General features: G+C 33.5%; 1 protein-coding gene across 2 annotated transcripts in view; it reads left to right on the top strand.

The window, feature by feature from the left end:
• Positions 1 to 8,757, top strand: part of LOC106468884 (para-nitrobenzyl esterase-like) — a 77,615-nt gene that overhangs the window by 15,678 nt on the left and 53,180 nt on the right. Inside the window, exon 2 of one of the 2 annotated variants that reach the window (XM_022398019.1) lies at positions 2,552 to 2,616. The exons of the other annotated variant lie outside the window; for it this stretch is intronic. The gene's annotated coding sequence lies outside the window, so the exon portion shown is untranslated. The remainder of the gene's footprint in view (positions 1 to 2,551; positions 2,617 to 8,757) is intronic. 2 annotated transcript variants of the gene reach the window in all.

Genomic DNA, 8,757 nt, shown 5'->3' on the forward strand with positions numbered 1-8,757 from the left:
TACTGGTTGATAGTCTTGCTTATATTTTAGATGTACTGGTTGATAGTCTTGCTTATATTTTAGATGTACTGGTTGATAGTCTTGCTTATATTTTAGATGTACTGGTTGATAGTCTTGCTTTTATTTTAGATGTACTGGTTGCTAGTCTTGCTTATATTTTAGATGTACTGGTTGATAGTCTTGCTTATATTTAAGATGTACTGGTTGATAGTCTTGCTTATATTTTAGATGTACTGGTTGACAGTCTTGCTTATATTTTAGATGTACTGGTTGATAGTCTTGCTTATATTTTAGATGTACTAATTGGTAGATTTGTTGTTTCCCATAACTTTTTTTCCCGATTTTTTTTTCAGCATTATTTGTATTTCAACAGGTCATGAAGCAGACGTAATAGAAGCTATTGTTTTACAGATGACTCAACTCAAATAGAAAAGCAATGAGAAATTATGTACAGAAACATTAATGCATAATATATAAAAATCGCACGTACATAACTAATCCTATTACTTAATTATTTAATGAATATTTACATTAATTTTCGTCTGTTTGTTGTCAAAGCATAAAGCTACACAATGAGTTATCTATGCCTTTCTCATTGCGGGTATCAAAACAAAAGTTTTAGCATTATAAGCTCTCAGAGTTTCCACTGATTCACCGGGGAGAGGAGAAGAGATACATTACTGCTTCACTGGTTTTCAGTGATTAGATTTCACCTGTGTTTGCTCCAAGCTTTTTCTCAATGTATACACGTATTAGTTCCTAAGGTTTTACCTAATGTATATTAAAGGGATTAATGAAGTCTATGTTTGTACACGCAAACCCCACGTTTATTTCGATTGAAGAAGCTAGACCGTGATAATGTAACGTTTAGACGTGTAGCAACCAAGTAATTCACGCCTACCCGCATAATGCATTTTATTAGCATGGAGTAAGAAGTAAAAATAACAAAGATTCTATAATTTTTGGCTGCTGATATAACAGAGCTACGCCTGAGAGATTTAGAAATATTTTTTTCCCAAATCATAGTCGATTCATTCAGTCGGTTAGAATGGTTTAAAGTTTTCTCAATAATTAGCGTTCTCCAGTTGAGAAAGGGTTATCTGAAATAACATTTATTTATATTTGAACCAAAGAATAATTTCATATTATCTATTAATTTGTTTTAGGATATTCGCACAAAATTATAGAAACTGTTATATCTGCATAGCCGTTCTTAATTTTGAAATGATAGATTAGAGGAAAGGCAGTTAATCAACAGCACCCACTGCCAACCTTTGGGCTACTCTTGCCTTACTGAATAATGAGATTTGTCAACCGTTCTTATAGTGAACCCACGGCCTCAGACAATGGGATACGAATTTGATATTCTTAAATTCACTTTCCGGGCATACTAACTACTAGGAAAACACGTGGTATGATATTATGCACTAAGATGATAGCATTTTCATAGATATCTAAATGTTTATATTGGTCTCACAAAACACGAACCTTGTCCAAACATATATGATTTATTATGTACGTATAGATACAGCTTTTCTTGGCTGGAAAACTTGATTAACATATTCCCGTGTAGTAAGAGCTTTCTAGAACTATAATATCTTGTAGTACAATATATTTTAAAGCTTAAAAAACCATGTTTAATTTTCGAAAACATGACTGAAAAACAAACATTGAATCAATGAATTATTCATAAGAACAGACGAATAAAACTTGATAACTACTTAGATCTCAATAGCTTGTGCTTGTAAAACTAAACCAGGAAAAAGAAGAATGAGGATTTGACAAGAAAAAATATACAGATGAAATAGTTTATTATTCTTAAGTTGTCTTTTTCTCAGAAAGAATCTGAAAAATTCCTGAAAAGTTGGGGATGCAAACAGGAACTAAGGTAAAGATTGTATTTTATTAGGTATCCACACAAAGGTTGAGGTAAAAAAAAAACTATATCTGATTGGCTATGTACGTAAATTTATACGAGATGATTGTTTGATTATCTACACGAGGTTTGAGATGGAAATGACATTTGATTGGCTATCTACATATTTTTTGAAGTGAAGATTGTATTTGATTGGTTATCTACACACGTTTCGAGGTGAAGATTATAATTTATTGGCTATCCACAGTAAATTATGTCTGTTATCCTGAAGCAACAAAATTGAATGATGTCACACGTAAACCTTTGTAACTCCAAATATATATAAACTTTAATATAAATCATTTTAAGATCACATGTTTATTAATAAGAAACCGTAATTATCTATACAGAATAAAGTTAAGCCTTTTTTATTCGAATTTATCTTCGTAATCTACCAGAGATAGCAGTAAAATTAAAAACATAACAAATGTCTTTTCTTTTGGGAATGTAACATCATAGTTGCGTAAGTTCTATAAAAATACCGGTAATATGCTTGGTAAACATAATAAAGAATGGAATTATTTGGATTAGAGTTTATTCCCACTCGCAGAACTCCTATCAAAAGTGTTATACATTTTGTTGCAGGAAATATACGTCATAAAGGGGTTTTAATAATAAATTTTCTTTTTTTTTAAGGATGAATCTTGAAAATGTTGAACTGTCAAAGAAAAAAACGCAGTACCTTACACGTAGACATACGAGTACGTATATTAAATATTTACAATATATGAAACAAAAGTATTACTGAAACGCTTACATTCAGAATGTGTCATACCTTATTGGCTTTAACAAAGATCTTTTATTGGATATATGCTTTTATGTGCCGAAGAAAATAAATAATAGTTAAAATAATGGGTAAGTGCTAAACAAACAGTTTCATTAAACGCATGTTCTCCAGTAGATCAGCAGTAGGCTTAAGGACTTAAAACGGTAAAATCCGTGGTTCGATTCCCCACGGTGGACTCAACAAATAGCCCAATGTGGCTTTGCTCTAAAAAACAAACAACTCACTAAACGCTTCCATCTGAATGCTGTGTTATGTGTAAACAATATTGGTATTATGTGTAAACAATATTGAACAAGTGCATTTACATGGATTAAATTATTTTATCTGGTCGTTGTTTTAAACAGTATTGCACTAGCACATGAACTAAGCCATTATTAAGGAGAGAATGTTTGATTATAGAAAGCTAGTTTTCATTTGTTCCTTGTTGAATTGCTTAATGAATACACTAAGAACGACATATCAAAACAAAGATCCTTTTAACTGCTTAGGACATAAACCTACCACAGATAAATTGCAACCCAAAACCTGTAATTATATCAACAAATTACTTCAACTACAAGTATTGACGAACAAACTGTTTTTAATGGGCGCTCTATGCCTCACTAATACGAACAAACTGGCTTTTAATGGGCGCTCTATGCCTCACTAATACGAACAAACTGGCTTTTAATGGCGCTCTATGCCTCACTAATACGAACAAACTGGCTTTTAATTGGCGCTCTATGCCTCACTAATACGAACAAACTGGCTTTTAATTGGCGCTCTATGCCTCACTAATACGAACAAACTGGCTTTTAATTGGCGCTGTATGCCTCACTAATACAATGGTATTTCCTTTATAGCTTGTACCTTTTTAACAAACGAGACAGATAACGTTGCAGTAAACTAGACAAAGTGTTTTAGATAACGAATTTATAATGTATTAAGTTTTCTTCATTATAAAGTAATTGTAACATTCCAAAAATGATTACAGTATAAACATTTTCGCTTGGTACAATATTCTATAATACAGATTTCATTTAGAATTTTTATTCAGTGCTGTTATACAACTGCAAATTTTACACAAACTATTTATACGACTAACATTAGGACTCTTTATGTACGACGAAAACAGCTATTATTATGGTAGTACACACAGTCCTGTAGTTGTTTGAGTCTATATGTAAAAAGAATACTATAATTTTTAGTCCTACAGTTATTAGTTCTATAGTTGTTAGTTATATAGTCCTACAGTTATTAGTCCTATAGTTGTTAGTCATATAGTCCTACAGTTATTAGTCGTACATAGTCATATAGTCCTACAATTATTAGTTGTACATAGACTACATTTGTTAGTCGTACATAGTCCTACAGTTATTAGTCGTACATAGTCCTACAGTTATTAGTCGTACATAGTCCTATAGTTGTTAGTCATATAGTCCTACAATTATTAGTTGTACATAGTCCTACAGTTGTTAGTCGTACATAGTCCTACAGTTATCAGTCGTACATAGTCCTATAGCTGTTATATTCGTACATGGTTCTATATTTGTTAATCGTGCTTAGAGTCCTAATGGTGTTATAGTCTTATAGTTGTTACAGTCGCACATAAAGAATCAAATTATTTGACTATTTATGTACACCTACTAACTAAAGGGCTTTTTATGCACAACAAACAACTTTAGTAGTGTATATATAGATCATATATTTACTTTGTTTTAGCGCAAAGCTACATAATGAGCTATTTGCAAGATATCTACCATGGGAAATCGATCCCTGAATGTTAATATTATAAATTCATAAATTTATCGCTGACTCACTGGGGGGGACATATTTATTTTTCTGAACAATTAGTGATAATTATGCATATCTGACCATTTAAAATTAATAAGTAATTTCATTTTGTTATTTACATTTAATTCAGATATTAAAGTAAAAAATATGGAAGATTGTAGTTCCACAAAATCCCCCCAAAAGAGTTGATCTTTTCCCCTAGTGATTGGAATATGAAGTACGGTAGCTGTATTAAAAACATTCTCTATTATATAGCATTATGAAAGTTGCATTTACGGGTTTTGTGTAAAGGTAATCACACTCCTTTAATACTATAGTAAAGATCTGTAGCAAACTTCAAACTGTTAACAATTATTAAAAGTCGTAACTAAATGTATTGCTTAAAACTTTATTAAAGTACAACTTATATCTGATACGAAAGTTCTTGTAAGAATACGAAAAACGCTAAAACTTGAGGTTTATAACCACTTCTTAGTTTTTAAACTCTCCCTTTCACTGCAACGAACGAATAATGCGTCGGTTGGACGTACTGAAAATTGAGTTAGTTTTGATGGAAGGCGGTGGATCAATATCTAAATCCAGCCAAGATTTGCTGCATTGCTCTGGAAGGTTGTCGCACATTCTTTGTTTAAATAAAAGTTGTTTGGTATTAAGAAAACAAAACTGAAAATCTCCCGTTCAATAAGAGACTGAAAAACATGTGATAAGGTATGATGTGTGCAGATAATAACATCACTATTTATTTTATTAGGAGCAATTATTAAGGTGTTCATGTATAAGACATTTAGGTCAGATGATGATTACGTTTGAATGTAGATCTTATTACTGGCATGGTAAGAATAAAAAACTTGGAAAATATTGATAATCAATGGTATGAACGTAAACAGATGATGTTTTTACAGACAAGTTAAAATGGAATTCATTTTTTATCCCTTGACAAGACTACGTTTTTCATCACGTCCAAAGTAAACAGAGATGGAAAAAATTATTTCATCGCCCAATGTTTTCACACTTTTCGTGGCTCCTGTAATTTTTACGAGATTGTGCATTTTGGAAGTTTTAGTCAGGTTTATGGCTCAGCGGTAAACTTGTGTGCTCATAACGCTTAAAATATCGGTTAGATACCCGTGGTGGGCACAACGCAGTTAGCCCATTGTGTAGCTATTTGCTTAAACACAACAAATAAAACAAAATATGATAAGACATTCTATACTAAGAAACTTATGGTGGAAACAATATTGCATGCATCAACCAATTTGTTCACACTTGGTGCCTGTAATTTTTTACGAGACTGTACATCGTGGGAGAAGCACCTTGGAACTACAGGAAGTCCTAATCCGAATGTGACATCATAAACTCACCCTTACTACACTTAATCCTTTGTGCACTCTATGTCACGGCGATGTAAAGCAGTTATCAAGGCCAGAGAAGGCACATCCAAATATTAAAACATGAAACACTCTGTGACCACTGTTTATCAATTACATTAGTGGTGTTACCTTTAAATCTAGCTTTTCTTACTCAGAGAACATTTTAGTATTTGCTAAGTATTTGTTGACCATCTGCTGTAATACGTTCGTCACGGTTGATTTGTTAATAAAGTTGCGTAATTATGTGTTTGGATGACAAACATATGAGCCAGCTTACACCACACAATGTCCATAACCATGTTACACTAGTTCTGACATTTACAGTTCTCGAAAGAGCATGACAGGAAACTTCAGAGTAACTATCACGGCGAGCGCACCGTCAGGTCTCACCTTTGTTCAGCTGGTTTTCCAGCAAGATGGCCAAGAAAGATACCCTCCAGATGAAGAAAACGAAGCTCATCTGGGCCAAAGATTATGTTGACTGGACTGAAGCAATGTGGAGTAAATAATCTTCTGAGACGAATTAAAGCTCAACTTGCACGAGTCTGATGGGAAGCACTTTGTATGATGTCTATATGGAAAAGAGTTTCATCCAGCGTGAAACTGTGAAGCATCCGCAGGGTCAGGTGATATGAGAATGCATTTCTGACTAGGGTGTGGGACGCCCGCATTTTGTGAAATGCGCTGTCAATGCTGACAATTGCATCGAGATCCTCGAGTCCTGCTTCAAGCCAACAATTCGGGACCATTTCGGTGGAGCTGCCTAGTACAAATCCCGAGATGACTCTGCTCTATGCCACAGGTCTGAAAAGGTTGGTAATATTCATGCACTCTATGAAGTAGACATGAAATAAAGAGTAAATCTCACTCTACATGTATTGGAAAAACATCTTAGGTTTTATTTTATTACTTCAGGTGAAAGATTGTCTTTGAAGGGGGAGGATCAAGAAACTATGCTTGACCAGATCTCAACCTTATCGAAAACTGATTAAAGGTAAGGGTTAACAAAGTGCAAGAGAAGAATACACCTAGTTTTTCACACTTTTCTTTAGAATCATCGTCTGTTATGAGGCCCTAATGTATGTAGGTGCAAGTGTGTTGCATTGGTGATGCAATACTGTTTAATTATTGCATCAGCAGCTTTATAGGCTGTATGAGTATTGAATCAGCTGTTTTTTTTTTCGCTATAAATAGAGGTTCTTACTAAATCAGTTCAGAAGCCTATCTACTACACCATGCGTGTGATGCTACGAAAGCCAAGGGTTGCGAGTTAACTTCACGAAAGAAGTAGTCATTATTTCTTTGAACAAAGAGAGATTTTCGACAAGGCAGATTGCTAAAACAATTAAATTTAGCCAGTCTGCTGTGAACCACTGGGTGCAGATATATAGAGATACTGGCTTTGTAGAGCGGAGAAAGAGAAGTAGGAAGAAAGCTTCCACAGCAACTGACGATCTTGTTCTGAAACGCATAAGGCTGCAGAATTATCCACTGTCGTCCGTGCAATAACTTTTTCCACAACTGTATTTCGTGGAGATACTCAACGTATCACAACACTTACAAATTTGTTAGTTCGGGTTATATCTTACAGTGTGTTATTTTAGTCCGACAGGTTCATTATAAAGTCTCTTTAAAATAAATCGTATAATTTATTTAAGTTTAAAAGTTCTAAAAAGCATGGCGTAATTCATAGTTTCCTTTAAGGTGTTCACAGTAAGAAAACGTTACCGTGGTAATAATATATATATATGTGTGTGTGTGTGTGTGTGTGTGCATATGCGCGTGTATATGTGAGTGTATGACACCCACATTATGTTGAGTTCGACCATCCATCTTCAGCTGACGATAATAGTTTGATTCCGCATTTAATAGATTCCACAAGATGCTAGAAAGCATTTTATTTGATTGAAGCCCAAATCGTTGAGGCTTATGGTCTCTGAGGATTTAGAAATGATTGTGATATTTAAAGAAATGTTTCAATTAATTCCAAGTATGTTCAACCGGATGGAGATTTAGTGATTTTAATAACCAAGAAAGATGAAGCAAAATCAATTCCTTTCTGTATGAGCATGGTAGGCTGTTACATTATCATCTTGGAAAGTTCTGTATCATCATTGTGGAAAAGGAGCTTTAAGGTAAATAGGTACATTTTGGATATTTTTCACCTTTATAAATGAGTTAAAGTTCTAGTCCCTGCCAAATACATTTTCACACTATCACTTTCTCTCCAATCTGTTAGTGCTGTTGAAGCAACCTTAATCGGGCCAAGACACCTTATGGTTAACTCTACAGTTCAATTTTACTGTCAGTTCAAAAAAGGGGGAAATTACTCAACAGGTCATATCCTGTTCTACCAGTCTTTCCCTGTCTACACTTTAGGCTCGAACCATCACAAACTTTATGCTTTACTGTTGGAACATACGTAAGTGGTTTACAAACTGATTGTTGGTTCTTCCATGGTACAGTTAAGTATAGTTGATTACTGGACTACTGTTGAAGTATTTGATTCATTGGGGCACAATTTGACTCCTGTTACCTATTACAAACATGTCTAATCGCACTTTAACTTAATCATGAACAACAAGACGACGGCAGCAACAACGAACATTTGACACGTGTATGTTCAGTAACAAACATTTAATTCTTGAACGGATACATATACATATTCTATCTTCTGCAAGCTATATTGAACATGGTAAATTATCAGGTACAGACATTTTGTAAAGTTTAAACATTCTATAAAAGTAATTAAAATATAGAATAAAAGTATGAAATAAACCAAAAGACAATCAAATAAACATAGAATAGAATAATGCAATTATATTATATTAATATTAAGTACTTAGAACAGACTTAATTGTAGTGAAGTTGTGTTATTATTTAAAGTTGGGAGTTCATTTATAATAGATAAA

The sequence above is a fragment of the Limulus polyphemus genome, unplaced genomic scaffold, assembly GCF_000517525.1.
Source record: "Limulus polyphemus unplaced genomic scaffold, Limulus_polyphemus-2.1.2 Scaffold92, whole genome shotgun sequence".
Lineage (NCBI taxonomy): Eukaryota > Metazoa > Arthropoda > Merostomata > Xiphosura > Limulidae > Limulus > Limulus polyphemus.